The sequence below is a fragment of the Equus caballus genome, chromosome 10 (genome assembly GCF_041296265.1).
Source record: "Equus caballus isolate H_3958 breed thoroughbred chromosome 10, TB-T2T, whole genome shotgun sequence".
NCBI lineage: Eukaryota > Metazoa > Chordata > Mammalia > Perissodactyla > Equidae > Equus > Equus caballus.
In genome coordinates this window covers 13,269,650-13,288,012 of record NC_091693.1, presented here as the reverse complement: position 1 = coordinate 13,288,012, position 18,363 = coordinate 13,269,650, and the positions used below count along the sequence as shown (strand labels likewise).

General features: G+C 37.3%; 1 pseudogene; it reads left to right on the top strand.

Moving 5' to 3' along the window:
* The first annotated feature begins 1,672 nt into the window (after positions 1-1,672).
* LOC111775431 (FUN14 domain-containing protein 1-like) lies at positions 1,673-3,095 on the top strand (annotated as a pseudogene).
* The last annotated feature ends 15,268 nt before the right edge of the window (positions 3,096-18,363 follow it).

Sequence of the window (18,363 nt, the reverse complement as noted above, 5' to 3'; positions counted from 1 at the left end):
CATGCACAAAAAAGAGGTTACAAATGATATCAAAAACATAAAATGTGGAAGGAAGGAAGTAAAAGAGTAGAGTTTTTAGCAAGAGGTCAAATGTAAGAGACCATGAACATAATATACATTGCTATATAAGTACATTATTAAATATGGACCTCACGGTAATCACACACCAGAAACCTATAACAAATAAACGAAAAAAGTAACATAAAGGAACCAAAAGGTAATACTGAAGAAAGCCATTAAACCACAATGGAAGAGAACAAGAGAAGAAGAAAGAAACAGAGAATTACTAAAACACCCAGAAAAAAGTAACAAAATGGCAATAAGTACATACTTATCAATAGCTACTTTAAATGTTAATCAACTAAATGCTTCAGTCAAAAGACATTGGATGGCTGATTGGGTAAAAATACAAGACCCATATATATATACATATATATATATATAACATATATATATATATATGCTGCATACAAGAGAAACACTTCAGATCTAAAGATACTCAGAAAATGAAAGTGAAAGAATGGAAAAAGATATTCCATGCAAATGACAATGAAAAAGAAAGCTGGGGTACCAATAAGTATATCAGAAAAAATAGACTTTTAAACAAAAACTGTAACAAGGGACAAAGAAAGGCACTACGTACTGTTAAAGGAAATAATCCAAGAAGAGGACATAACACTTGTAAATATCTCTGCACCCAACATAGGAACACCTAAATATATAAAGCAATTATTAACAGACATAAAAAGAGACATAGTAACACAATAATTGTAAGGGACTTTACCACTCCACTTTCATCACTGGATAGATTATCCAAAGAGAAGATCAGTATTGAAACATGGGCCTTAAATGACACATTAGACCAAATGGACTTAGTAGATATATACAGAACATTCCATCCAAAAACCACAGAATACACATTCCTTTTGAATGTACATGGAACATTCTCCAGGATAGATCACATATTAGGCCACAAAATAAGTCACAATAAATTTAAAATGAATGAAATACTACCAAGCATTTTTTCAGATCACAGTGGTAAGAAACTAGAAATGAACTGTAGGAATACAATTGGTAAAGTCACACATATGTGGAGATTAAACAAAATGCCACTGAACAATAATTTGGTCAAAAAAAGAAATCAGGGGCCAGCCTGATGGTGCAGCGGTTAAATGCACACATTCCACTTCAGCAGACTAGGGTTCACTGGTTCGGATCCCAAGTGCAGACATGGCACTGCTTGGCAAGCCATGCTGTGGTAGGTATCCCACATATAAAATAGAGGAAGATGGGCACGGATGTTATCTCAGGGCCAGTCTTCTTCAGCAAAAAGAGGAGGATTGGTGGCAGATGTTAGCTTGGGGCTAATCTTCCTCAAAAAAAAAAAAAATCAAGGGAGAAATCAAAACCTACCTGGGGGGCCAGCCCTGTGGCCAAGTGGTTAAGTTCACATGCTCCACTGTGGCGGCCCAGGGTTTCGCTGGTTCAGATCCTGGGTGTGGACATGGCACCACTCATCAGGCCACATTGAGGTGGCGTCCCACATGGCACAATTAGAAGGACATGCAGCTAAGATATACAACTATGTAGCAGGGTGATTTGGCGAGATAAAGCAGAAACAAAAACAAAAACAAAAACAAAAACCTACCTGGAGACAAATGAAAATGAAAATATGACATGCCACAAGTTTTTAGAAAGAGCAAAAGTGGTTCTAAGAGGTGAGTTTATAGCAATACAGGCGTACCTCAACAGACAAGAAAAATCTCAAATAACACTCTAACAATGCACCAAAAAGAATTGGAAAAAGAATAGCAAACAAACCCCAAAATCAGTAGAAGAAAGGAAATAATAAAAATCAGAGGAGAAATAAATGAAATAGAGACTGAAAAAACAATAGAAAGGATCAGTGAAACTACCAGCTGGTTCTTTGAGAAGATAAACAAAATTGACAAAGCTTTAGCTAGACTCACCAAGAAAAAGGAGAGAAGGGTCAAATAAATAAAATCAGAAGGAGGAGAAATTACAATGGAGACCTCAGAAATACAACAAATTATAAGAGAATACTATGAAAAGGTATATGCCAACAAATTGGATAATCTAGAAGAAATGGATAAATTCTTAAGATCATACAAACTTCCAAAACTGGATCAAGGAGAAATAGAGAATTTGAATAGATCAATCACCAATGAGGAGATTGAAAGAGTAAGCAAAAAACTCCAAAAATCGAAATCCGGGACCAGATGGTTTCCTTGGTGAATTCTATGAAATATTCAAAGGACATTTAATACCTGTCCTTCTCCAAATCTTCCAAAAAAGTGAAGTGGAGGGGAAGCTTCCTAACTCATTCTATGAGGCCAACATTACCCTGATACCAAAATGAGACAATGACAACACAAAAAAAGAAAATTACACGAGAGCAGTTCTTAAAGGATTTGATGGAGGAGGGCAGGCAGGGATCACCTTCAGAGCAGGCTGCCAGTGGTATCATGGTGACCCGGAAGCCCTCCTCCCTGAAGAACATGAAACTGATGATGACTCTTCTGAAATGTTGGACTTAAGTGAGTAGGCAAGAAGACACCATTGGTGGAATCGAGTGTTTGTCTATAATTCCAAACCTATGGTAGAAAAAATACTCAGTAGCCACTCAGATTATTATGGGTGGAGTGACTGACTGGTGTGTGGGGTTTTTGTTCCAGAAGGTTGAAAAGCTTGCAGCAACTGCAGTAGACGGTGGCTTTCTTCTCATTCAGATTGCCAGTCTCAGTGGCTATGTGCAGATCGACTGGAAGAGAGGTGAAAAAGATGTAAACAAAGCAAAAAGACATTTAAGAAATGAGCAAATAAAGCAGCACCAGAATTCAACAAGATAATTGAAGAAGCAACAGAATTTGTTAAACAAAACATTGTGATATCCAGTGGATTTGTGGTAGGCTTTTGGCTAGGACTTACATCTTAAGGATATGGATGTTCCATCACAGTGGCGTCTCCTGTGAGAAGAGAAGTGGTGGTGACAAGGTGGTCTCATTACACCCTGCCAGATTCTCCAGACAACAAGAAATAACTAGCTGAACAACTCCAAACTGACACCTTAACATTTTGCCATCTGAAGCTTGGAAAACTAGTATCTGTTGTAAAATAACATATATGTGCACAATAGTATTCCTGAGAAAAACATGGCTTTCACCGTTTTTTAAAAAGGTTCCTTTGTTTACAAATTTGCCCCTAAATATCACCATTGTATGTTGATATGGAAAAAAATCTCTTGGATATATGACCCAGTGAAATACTATCCTTGTTTTATTTAAATAAAATGTCCTTCATTGTGCTTTATAGTAAAGTGCTAATAATTAAAAATTTGTAAAATATCTTCAACATTAGGGCTGAGTTTTTTTAGAGATAAATTTGCAATAAACTGAAGAAATATAATGCCCTTTTGTGGAAGGATTTAGAAATAATAGAATTACTAAAGATATTAAAGTGACTTAATACCAAAAAAGAAAATTACAGACCAATATCACTGATGAACATCAATGCAAAAATCCTCAACAAAGTACTTGCAAATCGACTACAGTAGTACATTAAAAAGATCATCCACCAAGATGAAGTGGGATTTATTCCAGGGATACAGGGGTGGTTCAATATCCATAAATCAATCCACATTGTATGCCACATTAACAAATTGGAAGATAAACATCATGTGATCATCTCAATAGATGCAGAGAAAGCATTTGACAAGATACAGCATCTATTTATGATAAAAATTCTGTATAGGAGCCAGCCCTTTGGCATAGTAGTTAAGTTTGGTGCACCCCACTTCAGTGGCTCAGTTTCATGGGTTCAGATTCTGGGTGCTGACTTACGCCACTTGTCAGCCATGATGTGTCAGTGACCCACATACAAAAAATAAAGGAAGATTGACGCAGATGTTAGCTCACAGCTAATCTTCCTCAAGCAAAAAAAAAAAAAAAAGAGGAAGATTGGCAACAGATGTTAGCTCAGGGCGACTCTTCCTCAGAAAGAAACCACAGAAAAACTATGAATAAAATGCGTATAGAAGGAAAGTACTTCAACATCATAAAGGTTATATATTGCAAACCCACAGCTAATATCATTCTCAATGGATAGAAACTGAAAGCTATCCCTCTAAGAACAGGAACCAGACAAGGATGACCACTATCACCACTCATATTTAACGTAGTATTGAAAGTCCTAGCCAGAGCAATCAAGTAAGGAAAAGAAATAAAAGGGATCCAGATTAGAAAGGAAGAAGTGAAACTGTCACTATTTGCAGGTAACACGATTTTATATACAAAATACCTTAAAGAATCCACCAAAAAACTTTTAGGAATAGTAAATGAATATGATAAAGTTGCAGCATACAAAATCAAAGTGAAAAAATCTGTTGCATTTCTATACATTAACAATGAAGTAGCAGAAAGACAAATTAAGATACAATCCCATTTTATTAATCCCCCAGAACACAATTGCAGCAAAAAGAGTAAAATACCTAAGAATAAATTTAACCAAAGAGGTGACAGACCTGTACGCTAAAGAGTATAAAACATTGTTGAAAGAAAGTGAAAAAGACAGAAAGAAATGGAAAGATATTCCGTGATCTTTGATTGGAAAAATTAACAGAGTTAAAATGTCCTTAATTCCTAAAGTAATCTACAGGTTCAATGCAATCCCTACCATAGTTCCAATGACGTTTTTCACAGAAATAGAACAAAGAATACTAAAACTTAGATGGAACAACAAAAGACCCCAAATAGCCAAAGCAATCTTGATAAAAAAGAACAAAGCGGGAAGTATCGTACTCCCTGAGTTCAAAATACACTACAAAGATATTCTAATCAAAACACCATGATACTGGCACAAAAACAGACACACAAGTTGATGGAACAGACTCTAGAGCCCAGAAATAAACCCACACATATATGGACAGCTAATTTTCGACAAGGGGGCTGAGAACATACAACAGAGAAAGGAAAGTCTCTTCAATAAGCGGTGTTGGGAAAACTGGCGAGCCACATGCAAAAGAATGAAAATAGACCGTTGTCTTATACCATACACAAATATTAACTCAAAATCAGTTAAAGATTTGAATGTAAGACCTGAAACCATGGAATTTGTAGAAGAAAACATAGGCAGTTTGCTCTTCTACAGCAGTCTTAGCAGCACAGTTTCAAGTACAAAGTCTGACTGGGCAAGGGAAACAACAGAAAAATAAACAAATGGGACTACATTAAACTAAAAACCTTCACAGCAAAGGAAATAATAAACAAAACAAAAAGACAAACAATTGGGAGAAGATACTTGCTAACAACATACCGGTTAAGTGGTTAACATCTGAAATATATTTAAAAATGGGCAAAAGATCTGAAGAGACATTTTTCCCAAGAATATATACAGATGGCCAACAGGAACATGAAAAGATGTTCAACATCACTAATTATTAGGGAAATGCAAATCAAAAATACAATGAGATATCACCTCATGTCCATCAGATCGCTATAATTAACAAGACAAGAAATAAGAAGTGTTGGAAAGGATGTGGAGAAAAGGTCACTGTCATACACTCCTGAGGGGAGTGCAAACTTGTGCAGCCACTATGGAAAACAATATGGAGATTCCTCAAAAAATTAAGAATAGAACTACCATACAATCTAGCTATTCCACTGCTGGGTAATTTATCCAAAGAACATGAAAACACAAGTGCGTAAAGATATGTTCGTCCCATGTTCATTGTGGCATTATTCACACTAGCCAAGACATGGAAACAACTTGGGTGTCCATCAAGAAATGAATGGATAAGAAGATGTGGTACATATACACAATGGAATAGTACCCATCCATAAAAAAAGACGAAATCTTTACATTTGCAACAACATGGGTGGACCTTCAGGGTATTATGCTAAGCAATATAAGTCAGAGGGAAAAGGTCAAATACTGTATGATCTCATTCATAAATGGAAGATAAGCACAAAAAACAAACACATAGAGACTGGGTTGGTGGTTACCAGTGGGGAATAGGAGAGAGAGGAGGGTGAAAGGGGTTATTAGTCACATGTGTATGGTGATTGATGTTAATTAGTCTTTGGGTGGTGAACAGGATGTAATCCACACAGAAATTGAAATATGATGATGTACACCTGAAATTTATATAGTGCTATAAAGCAATCTCACCTCTAAAAAAAAGATGCGTAAGGTATGACACAGTGTCTGGTATGTGATGAGCCCTCAGTAAACATTCTTTCAATTCTTTCCTTCTGTCATCCCATTTTCTCTCCCTCTTGCCCATTTTCTCCTTCACCTACTTTTTCTTCAGCGAGTTAGTCTAACCTCAGTGTAACCATTTAGCAAAGAAGGCCATGCTACACATCTCCTGTGATTCTGCTTCAGTGCTTCTTGGGACAGAGCCTGATATCCACATAAGGCAGCACACTGTAGTTACATGGAGAGTTCTGTTGCTTTTCAAAAACAGTCCTTTTATGTTCACTTAAAACTTATATATACTTCCTCAAAACTTAGACAAGCCAGTTCCAATTCTGCCCTCTTATTTTATACATTCATTTCCTTAGTTCATCCTTCTTCAGCCTTTCTCTTTACATCTTACAAATAGAGAAAGTACAGAGACAAAAGTAGTGCCCAGGCCACAATAGGGAATCCCTTTAGCAAGATGAATGCTATTTGGAAGACATCTCCTGAAGCCTGTTTCTCAGCTTGGCTTTCAGCAAAACCATTGAACTCTAGAACACATTCCCAGACCCCCAGGGACAATAATTGTGACAGAAGCCACACACCCTCTGAGTATTTCTGCCTTGGATTAAGGCATTTTCCAGAATATTGTTCATAAGTTACTGCTACAAATCCTTCCATTCCTGGAAGTTAAGCCTCCCCCTATCATTTTCATCTCCAGCTGACCTGCCAGACCGCTACCTAGAAAATGCCTCACCACCCTAATGACCAGGGCTCACCTTTGCCTAGTCCCAGATTTACAATCGCTCACACTTACTCAGCACTTACTTGTGTCAGGCAGTATCCTAGGGGCTGTACATGTAGCTACAGTCTTCACCAAAGAATCCCGTAAGTGATATCATCCCCATTTTTATGGATTAAAAAAACTGACAAAGAAGTTAAGTAATTTACTCAACATCGCACAACTCCATAATTTTACCTCATCTCCGTCCTAAATAAATGTTAATAATTTAAAGTGGGCAGAGGACATCCTAAGATTTCTGAGGTCTTTTGAATAAAATCCACCTTTCAGCATGATATTTGCTTCCTCCATTTTCGGAACTTGCCAAACAGTCAGCATTTTGTTTTCCATCTTGCCCTTCACTTAGGCAACTGTGAAGCTGGATACCTGAGGGTTACTGTAAATATTCACTAAGATTACCCTTGGACCTCGTCATAAAAAGAAGTTAATCTTGTCAATTTTATATTTTCCTGTCAAACCTGAAGGGTAACTCAAGGGTCTCAAGGATTGGTGAGCTTGTTTTACAGAAGAAAGAGGATGCCTTCAAGGATCACCAGATAACCAGCCCCCAGCTGCCCTTGAAGCCCAGAAGTCAGATTGCCCAGGGGCTTATTGGGAGTGAAACAAACATGGATTACCCCTTTGTTTCTCCAAAACTCCTCGTGCCATACCCCTTAGCTATATGAAACCCCCTACATTCTTCTCTTGTTAAATCGGATTTGAGAGAACCTATGCTCCTGCCTTCTTGTCTTAGGAAATGCAAATAAATCTTTCTTCATCTCCAAGCACTGATGTCTCAGTGTTTGGCTTACTGTGCATCAGGCACACAAACTTGAGATTAAGGTGTTCTGTATCATCTGTTCCCTGACACCACTCACAATTGCACATCCCTCCGTAAAAGCTTGCTTTTATGAACTTCTATCTCTTTCAGGAAGAAACACAGTTCAGGTTCCTTGTTGTCATGAAAAGTCATTTTTACTGACTTGTCAGCTATTTGCAAGGCTATTCTCTAGCCATAAAAAGAGTGAACTAGGGAAATAAAGTGTAACACGAAGGAGGCAGGAGGAAGGAGAGTTCCTACAATGGTCACAAAGGGGAGGAGACTCCAAATGCAGAAAGAGTCACAAGGCACACCCAGAGTTTGTGGCCTTTTAATAACGGCAGCCCCACCTATCTCTTTCCATGCCTGTTGGTATCCTACTTCTTTCTGAGCCTGCCCCTTCCTGACCTTGTCTTCTTAGACCAATTAATGGCCTGGGCCTGGGGCCAAACAAGATCACCCAGCATTGAGTTTTGTGGGTGGAAGGAGCAGAGAAGGGAGTAAAGTGTTCAGCTTATAGGGGACCTGACTCGCCTATGTGTGTATCATTTGGGCAGGGAATGGATTAGTGAAGGGCTGCTCTGCAGGACTCACGGTTTAAGGAGTCACACTTCCTCAATGCTGTCTGACAGCAAAGGGTTGGATGTGGGAGGCATCACAGCTTTCTCCATTTAGACATTAGTCTGTCCCTCCTTCTCCCTCTGTTGGGTTACATTCCTCTATCCATAGGTCACTTATTTACTGAGTTGGTTTTGGGGGGATCTGTTGAATTCCTTAAAGCCCCAAGCACTCAATTCAGTTCGAGAGTGTCTGTCATCTTAGTGATGACCAGACACAAATATCTTTTAAAGGCTCTGCAGGAAAGTTGAACAAGAACCTTCACATCACCAACAATCCCTCTAAGTACCACTGAGCTACTCACAAGAAGAGAATAGAACTTACAGTCTGCTTGGAACCTTTCTATTTGCACCTCACCTAATGCTCACAATGACCCTTTGACATTGGGTTTACTATCCCTGTTTTGCAAATGTGAAACCAAAACTCCAGGAAGTCAATTAACTTGTCCCTTGTCCAAGAACTGGGAAAAGATGGAACCAGGATTCAGATTCACATATTTCTGAATCTAAAGCTCATGTTCTCATGCCACACCATCCTACATACTAGAAATCAAAGAATTGAAAGATGACTGCTTCTAGCAAAATATTCATAAAAGGCTTCAATGAAGAGACAGGATCTGAAATGGGTCTTAGAATGAAGAATAATTCAGGAGGCTGAACAAGAGGGTGTAGGGGAAGAAGACAAATCCTCTAGCCTCTGTGTCCTTCTGGCTTGGCTATGAATTAAATTCACATGAGACAGAATAACAGGAGAAAATCAAACAAAACTTTGTAACATGTATACATGGGAGAAACCCAAGAAACTGTACAACTCATCAAAATGGTGGAGGCTGTTACCTTAAATACTATCTTCAGGTAAAGACAAAGGATGATATTTGGTCTGGGGGCAGTAAGTTATGGGAGATTACCAGAAAAGCACAGTAAAGAGGAGTAAGCTTATTATGCAGACTTAAGTCCTTGCTTTCTGCATTGATAAGAGTTTCTAGAGATATGGTCATCCCCCCTTCTTCCTGGTACAGAGAGTGAGATTCCTTTACAGATGGAGATTTCCCCCAGAAATATAAACATCTCTTACAAAGGGTAAATTCTACTTTTCAGGACTTCTCCCATGTCTGCAGTTTTTAAAAGTAAACAGCCCAAAATAATCCTCATGCCAAAGAGACATATTGTGGTGTGGCCACTTTTGATCCCCCACAGTCCTGCCTTTGAAACTTTAAAAATTTTCATAATCCTTTGAAACTTAAAGAAGCTTCATGGGCCAGAAGCTGAATGGTAGATTGTTCCATATCATTGAACACATTTCTTAGTCCTGATAACAGATCAGTTCAGTTAAATTCATTTTAGAAGGTGGTGATTCAGGTGGGGCCCAAAGTTAGGCTATACTGTGGAAGCAAGCAATCAGGTATTTAATAAGGAGTATTTCTATGGAAATAAGATGAAAAACAAGGTTGAAGGTTGGAGCAAATTATAAACCAGTTTCTGAGTTCAGGGGACAGCCAGTTAAGATTTCTAGATGTCAGTGTGGAAGCATCCTTTGCAGCTTAAAATGTCTCTGATGATGTCATTAAGTGTTCAGGTATCCTTTTGAGTGACTTACACAACAACAGGAATGCTATCGTTGTGATCTCTCTTAAGTTTATGTCAAGTTGTCTGGCTTCAGTTTGCAGGGCTTTAGGAACAAGCGTGGTTTAAGTTCTCAATGATTTCAAATAAGGTGATGGGGAAAAAAATTGAAAATGTTAGCTTGGATATTTGTAGTCAGATACTTCATGAGACTAGAAATTCAGGATCCAGTCCAGTTTACAAGTAGAAAACAAAAACGTCAAAGACAAGTAACAGAACTAGGATCTAATATCCAAAGATGTGTATTATAGTTTTCACTGAAAGATAATCTTTCTTTCTAAAATCACCCTCATTCTTACCAAAGATAGCCAAATTAAGACTGATTGGTTTGTAAAGTAAGTCTAGTTTCAATAAAATTTGGCCCGATCATTTACATAAGTACAGGAAAAATAGCAATTGATCATATAGGCTCTTTTAAACTTGCTTTGCTAGAATTTTTTATAAGGAATTCCAGATTGAACTTCAAAAGCCTCTTGATGCCAGACAAAACCTGTAATACCTACAGATTTGGGTGAATTTTTTCTTCTCGAGTTCCCCCAAATATTTCAAGGTTCCAGGCACCTGCCAGTAAGTGACCTTCATTACTTACCCAGTAATGTTGCTAGGCACCCTGTAAATAAGGTACCAAGCCAACATTTCCAAGTGGCTTTGTTCCATAATGTCCAGTCTTTGTTTCTCAAAAGCTGTGGTGTCATATCTGACTCAATGCTTATTTCTCTCAAACATGACATTATATTCAAAGCTTTGGTAAAATAACCAATGTTTCCAATTGTGTCCTGTTATAAGGAGGACAGATTCTTATTGAACTTATGAGAATAACTATATTGCCATGAAAATAATAATACTCACTATGAGTTTCCAAATTCTGGATGGATCAAGTAGGACGAAAAAGATAAATGATTCAATTTTTTTTTACAAAGGTATAATTTAACAAATTTACTATCAGTCATAGTTAGCTTAAGAAAAAAGAGAAAAAGATTTTCTTAAATCTGAAAATAAAGCATTTAAAAATCAGTAATATTGTAAAAATAATAAAGTCGTAAAAATTATAATCATTCTCATCTCTTCACTCAGTCCTGTGTAAACGATTTTTGCTGAATCTTCTTTTAGCAGTTTTATGTGGCCATCAGATTCTCCATTAGAGTTTTGTAATTTCTTACCCAGTTCAGTTTTATAAACTGAAAGTTTGTCAGAAGCCTGTATTTTAGAATGCCTGAGATTACTTTCCATGAATATCTAAAGATGAAAGCATTTGTAAAAGTAGAGTAAAAACAAATGTCTGAAAATGACAAAAAACTTAAAAATTTCAATTGACAAAGAAACATTGAATCCAGTTTTCCATTATGTCTCTTGACTTTGCCTGGTGATTGAGGGTGATAGGCACAGTGATGATTCCCAGAAGTTTGCAAGGTTTTTGTTAAGGCTTATATTATTTGCCCAGTGAAGTGTGTGCCTTGATTACTGGAGTTTGTGGGAGGTACACCCTAGCTGGGAAACATATATTCTAACAGTTTCTTCGTCACTGTGAAGGCGTCAGCTTTGAGGTAAGGAAAGTCTTTAACCCATCTGGAAAACATATATACAACAACAGGAAATTATTATTAACCCATACTGAGAGGCAGTTGAATGAAGTCCAGCTGCAGGTGTTCAAAGAACCCAGAGGGTGAAGTTCTGAGACCTCTAGGGAGAAAATCGTTTTTCCTATTTTGTATGAAGGCATAAAAAAAACGAAAAGTGAGGTTTTCCTGGGAGCCAGGAAGAATTAAGCAGTCGTCTTGGGTTTCCCATAGCTCTGATTCATTGTTTAATTCACAGCCTTTATTTACTCATCTTAATTTCTCTGATTCAGGAGCACACTGTTGCCATGCTACAAGGTCATCAGGATGGTGAAAAGTCTGGCAATGAGGAATCCTTTTTTGCAGAAGCAGAATAGACTTCAACCACATGTACCACAGTCTTGAAAGATTCTGTTGTTGCTGCCTTTCATAAAAGTCAGCTAGGGCATTTCCCTGCACTCAGATTCAGTCCTTTTAGTGTGGCCCTCAATTTTGATGATAGACAACATTTTATACTAGGGCATATCAGACTTGCAGAAATTTCACGCTATTTCTGGAACTCTTCTAACATATACAGGTACAACATAAGGAAGGCTTAATGTTACTTCTTATTTGACAGAGCTTCCCATGTAATTTAACATATCAAATAATCCTTATTAGTTTAACATCTCTCTTTTTATAAGGAAACAGAATAAATTCTTTGAAATTTTCAAGGGGTCCTCTAAAAACATCAAAGTTAGTTGAGGTTAAAAGATTTTATTTAGAATTTGCTTTTAGGAAGACTGTCAAAAATATCAAAAGGGTTAGATCAAGAGTGACATCAGCCTCATGTGTGAGGAGTCTATTCTTCCCTCAGTCTATCCCCTTGCAATGAAAGTGACATTCATGAACCCACAGAGGACATTCACACAACAAAATAGACATCTGAGAGATTCACAAAGCCATATGTCTAAAGTGGGGTTGCTGGATACACCTGGGAGCCAGTGGAAGGTGGTAAGGAGATTTCCTCTCACTCTCTGAACAGCAGTAATATAGGGCATGGGACCTCACTGGCAGTGATTGCAGGACACTAAATGGAGAGGGTGGAAAGGGCAGCCATCCATGGGAATGCTTGCACTCTTTGAGTTGCCCCCAGCCTATAGGAATGCTCCACACCAAGGCAGGTAAGGAGTTGCAGGATATTCCACACCAAGCTGAGCAGACCAAGCCAACACACAGTTAGTGCAGAGCAGGGGTGTGGGATTACACACACAATAGGAAGCACCTCTACCCACCTCCCAGCAGGCGCACCAGCTCACCCAGTAAGACAGAACAGGAGATCCCTGCTAGAATGCCTGCACATACATGTGTAAAGCAGCAGCACTGGGCAAACACACATGGGCGCTGTTGGCAAAACTTCCAATGAACGGACACACCAGCCATGGTTGGTAGAGGACTCAGAAGACACAGCTCTTACCCCTGGCAGTGCTGGCAGGTGGGAACTGCCACCAGATGCTACCACTATGTGATAGCAAAAGTCCACCCCATCAACTAGCATGAGGAAGTATATTAACACTCAAGACCAGAAGGAACATGACAAGTACTCAGAAATCAATCCTGAAGTCACAGAAATTTACAATCTAAATGAAAGAGGATTCAAGATAGCTATCATAAGTAAACTAAATGAGTTCCAAGAAAACTCTGAAAGACAGTTTAATCATCTCAGGAAGAAAATTAATGAACAGAGGGAATACTTCACAAGAGATTGAAAGTATAAAAAACACCAGTCAGAAATGTTGGAGATGAAAAACAGAATGTTGGACATAAAGGAAAATCTGGAGTCCTTAAAAAATAGAGCTGACATTGTGGACTAGATAATGAGTAATTTAGAGGACTGAAATATAGAAATGCTGCAGAGGGAGGAGGGGAGAGATCTAAGACTAAATGGGAATGAAGAAATTTCCCTAGAATATCCACCTTGATTAGGAAACACAACATAAGGACCATAGGTATTACAGAGGGAGAAGAGAGGGGATAGGAGCAGAGAGCGTGTTCAAAGAAATAATAGCTGAGAACTTCCAAAACATGTGGACGGAGCTGGAGTTACATGTGTACAAAGCTAATAGAACTCCTAATTTAATCAATGTAAAAAGACCTTCTCCAGGGCATATATTAGTGAAACTGGCAAAAGTCAATGACAAAGAAAAAACATGAAGGGCAGCAAGGCAGAATAAAATAATCTACAATGGAACCCCTATCAGGCTTTCAGCAGATTTTTCATCAGAAAACTTACAGGCTAGGAGAGTGGAATGATATATTCCAAATTCTGAAAGAGAAAAATCTTTCAGCCAAGAATGCTCCATGCTGCGAAAATATCCTTCAGATATGATGGAGAAAGAAAAACTTCCCCAGATAAGCAAAAGCTGTGGGAGTTCATTGCCACAAGAGTCCCCACACAAAGAATGATCAAGAAGGCCTTCATACCTGAAAAGAAAAAGAAAGAGTTAACAAAACATCAAGCAAGGAGATAAATAGAAAAGACAAAATGAGAAAATTGCAGCTCTGTATCAGAACAGGTTAATAAACAATTATAATTGTAAAGATAAAGGGGAGGAAAGTATGGAAAACTCTATATCACTTCACTTTGATCACAAACTGACAAGACAAAATGGAATAAGTTGTGACAACAATAACTTAGATGGGGAATAGGAAAGGGATGTAACCTGCTTAGAGTAAGGAAATAAGAGACCATGAGATAATGGAGTATCTCATCTACGTGATCTTTTATACAAACCTTATGATAACCACTAAACAAAAAATCAGAACATTGACTCACACGAGAAATAAAGAGAAAATCAAGAAAAACATCATAGAGAAACACCAAACGGAAGTGACACGTCAGAAACACATGGGATGAGAAAGAAGGAAAATACAGAGAAACCAGAAAAAAAGTGATAAAATGGCAGTGTTAAAGCCCTCATATATCAATAATCACTGTAAGTGTAAATGGATGGAATTCTCCAATCAAAAGACAGAGTGTTACTGGATGTATTAAAAACCGAACCCAACAATATGCTGTCTCCAGGAAAGACATCTCAACCCTAGAGATAAACATAGGCTCAGAGGCAAGGGATGGAAGATAATCCTCCAAACTAATGGCAAAGAAAAGAAAGCAGCTGTTGCCATACTTATACAAGGCAAAGCAGACTTCAAGATAAAACTGGTAAAGAGAGACATAGAGGGGCAGTATATAATGATAAAAGAGGCTCTCCACCAAGAAGGCGTAACACTTATAAACGTGTATGCACTGATCACAGGAGCACCAAAGTACATAAAGCAACTATTAAGAAACCTGAAAGGAGATATCAATGAGAACACAGTAATAATAGGGGACATCAACACCCCACTTACATCAATGAATAGAACATCTGGACAAAAAGTCAACAAGGAGATAGTGGACTTAAACGAAAAACTAGACCAGATGTTAACTTAATGTATAAAATCATATCATCTGCAAAGAGTGAGAGTTTCACTTCTTAAGTGCCTATTTTGATTCCTTTATTTCTTTTTCCTATTATTATTCCTATATTCCTTATCCTTATTCCTATATTTTATATATATATAATATAGCACTCTCTCTCTATAATATATATATATATATATAAAATATAGCACTCTCTTTCTCTAATATATATACATACACATACATATATATGTGTATATATATATATATATATATATATATATATAATGTAGCACTCAACCCCAAAACAGCGGAATATACGTTCTTCTGAAGTGCACATGGAACATTCTCAAGAATAGACCATATATTGGGAAACAAGGCAAACATCAAAAAATTTAAGAAGATTGAAATCATATCTACTATCTATTCTGAACATAATGCCATGAAACTAGAAATCAATTACAAGAAAAAAGCTGTAAAAGGAACAAAAATATGGAGACTAAAGATCATGCTACTGAACAAGCAATGGGTCATTAAAGAAATAAAGGGAGAAATCAAAAAATATTTGGAGAAAAAGGAGAACAAAAACACACCATACCAACACTTATGGGATTCAGCAACAGTGGTCCTAAGAGGGAAATGTATAGCAATACAGGCCCACATTAACAAACAAGAAACAGCTCAAATAAACAATCTTACACTACACCTAACAGAATTAGAAAAAGAAGAACAAGCCAAGCCCAAACTCAGCAGAAGGAGGGAAATAATGAAAATTAGAGGAGAATTACATGAAACTGAAACAAGAAAGACTGGAAAAAAGATCAATGAAGCAAGGAGCTGTTTCTTTGAGAGGATAAACAAAATTGACAAACCCTTAGCCAGACTCACTAAGGAAAAAAGAGAGAAGGATGATATAAATAAAATTAGAAATGAAAGAGGAGAAATTATAACAGATATCACAGAAATACAATAGATTATAAGGTAATACTATGAAAAGCTGTATGCCAACCAACTGGACAATCTAGAAGAAATAGATAAATTCTTAGACTCTTAAAACCTCCCTAAACTGAATCAAGAAGAAATAGAGAATCTGAATAACCAATCACAAGTAAAGAGATCAAAACAGTAATCAAAAACCTCCCCCCAAATAAAAGTCCAGGACCAGATGGCTTTTTGGGAGAATTCTACCAAACATTCAAAGACAATTTATTACCTATTCTTCTCAAACTATTGCAAAATTTGAGAAAGAAATATTCCTAACACATTCTACGAGGCCAAAATCACCCTGATCCCAAAAACAGTCAAGGAAAACACAAAGAAGGAAAATTACAGGCCAATATCACTGATGCACCTAGATGCAAAAATCCTCAACCAAATATTGGCAAACCAAATATAGCAATACATTAAAAAATTCATACACCGTTATGAAGTTGGATTCATACCAGGGACACAGGGGTGGTTCAACATCTACAAATCAGTCAACGTGACACACCATATTAACAAAAGGAGGAAGAAAACCGACATGATCATTTCCATAGAAGCAGAGAAATCATTTGACAAGATCCAACGTCCATTCATGATAAAAACTCTCAATAAAATGGTTTTAGAAGGAAAATACTTCAACATAATAAAGACCATATATGACAAACCCACTACCAGCATCATACTCAATGGGGAAAAACTGAAAGCCGTCCCACTGAGAACAGGAACAAGACAAGAGTGCCCTCTCTCACCACTCTTATTCAGCATGGTACTAGGGGTTTTGGCCTGAGCAGTTTGGCAGGAAAAAGAAATAAAGGAATCAAAATAGGCACTTAAGAAGTGAAACTCTCACTCTTTGCAGATGATATGATTTTATACATAGAAAACCCTAAAGAATCCATCAGAAAACTATTAGAAATAAAAACTACAGCAAAGTGTCAGGGTAACAAATCAATTTAAAAAATCAGTTGCATCCCTATACACTAACAATAAAGCAGCAGAAAGAGAAATCAAGAATACAATCCCATTTGCAATCACAACAAAGAGAAAAAATACCTAGGAATAAACTTAACCAAAGAGTTGAAAGACCTGTACACTGAACACTATAAGACATTATTGAAACAAATTGAAGAAGACATGAAGAAATGGATAGATATTCCATGTTCATGGGTCAGAAGAATAAACATAGTTAAAATGTTCATACTACCTAGGAGCAATCTATAGATTCAGTGCAATCCCAATCAAAATCCCAATCACATTCTTCACAGAAATAGAACAAAGAGACCACAAATTTATATGCAACAACAAAAGACCCCAAATAGCCAAAGAAATCTTGAGAAAAAAGAACAAAGCTGGAGGCATCACAATCCCTGAATTCAAAACATACTACAACCCTATAGTAATCAAAACAGCATGGTACTAGCACAAAACCAGACAAATAGATCAATAGATAAGAATTGAAATCCCAGAAAGGAAACCACACATCTATGGACAGCTAATCTTTGACAAAGGAGTGAAGAACATACAATGGATAAATGGTTCTGGGAAAACTGGACGGCCACATGCAAAATAATGAAAGTAGATCATTATCTTTCCCCAAACACAAAAATAGACTCAAAATGGATCAAAGACTTGAAGGTAAGACCTGAAACTATAAAAGTTCTGGAGGAAAATACAGGAAGTACAGTCTTTGACATCAGCCTTAAAAGGATCTTTACAAATATTATGTCCACTCAGACAAGGAAAACAAAAGAAAAAATAAACAAGTGGGACTTCACCAGACTAAAGAACTTCTGGAAAGCAAAGGAAACCATGAAAATGCAAAACAACCCACCAACTGGGAGAAAATATATGCAAATCACATACTTGATAAGAGGTTAATTTCCATAATATATAAAGAGCTCACACAACTGAACTACAAACAAATAACCCAATCAAAAAGTGGGCATAAGATATGAACAGACATTTTTCCAAAGAAGATATACAGATGGCCAATAGGTACATGAAAAGATGCTCAACATCACTAATCATCAAGGAGATGTAAATCAAAACAACACTTAGATATCATCCTTCACCCATTAGAATGGCTATAATCACCAGGACAAAAAATAGCAAATGTTGGAGAGGATGTCGAGAAAAGAGAACCCTCATACACTGCTGGTGGGAATGCAAACTGGTGCAGCCACTCTGGAAATCAGTGTGTAGACTTCTCAAAAAATTAAAAATAGAATTACCATGTGACCCAGCTATCCCACTACTGGGTATTTATCCAACGAACTTGAAATCGACAATACAATGAGACTTATGCACCCCTATGTTCGTTGAAGCATTATTCACAGTAGCCA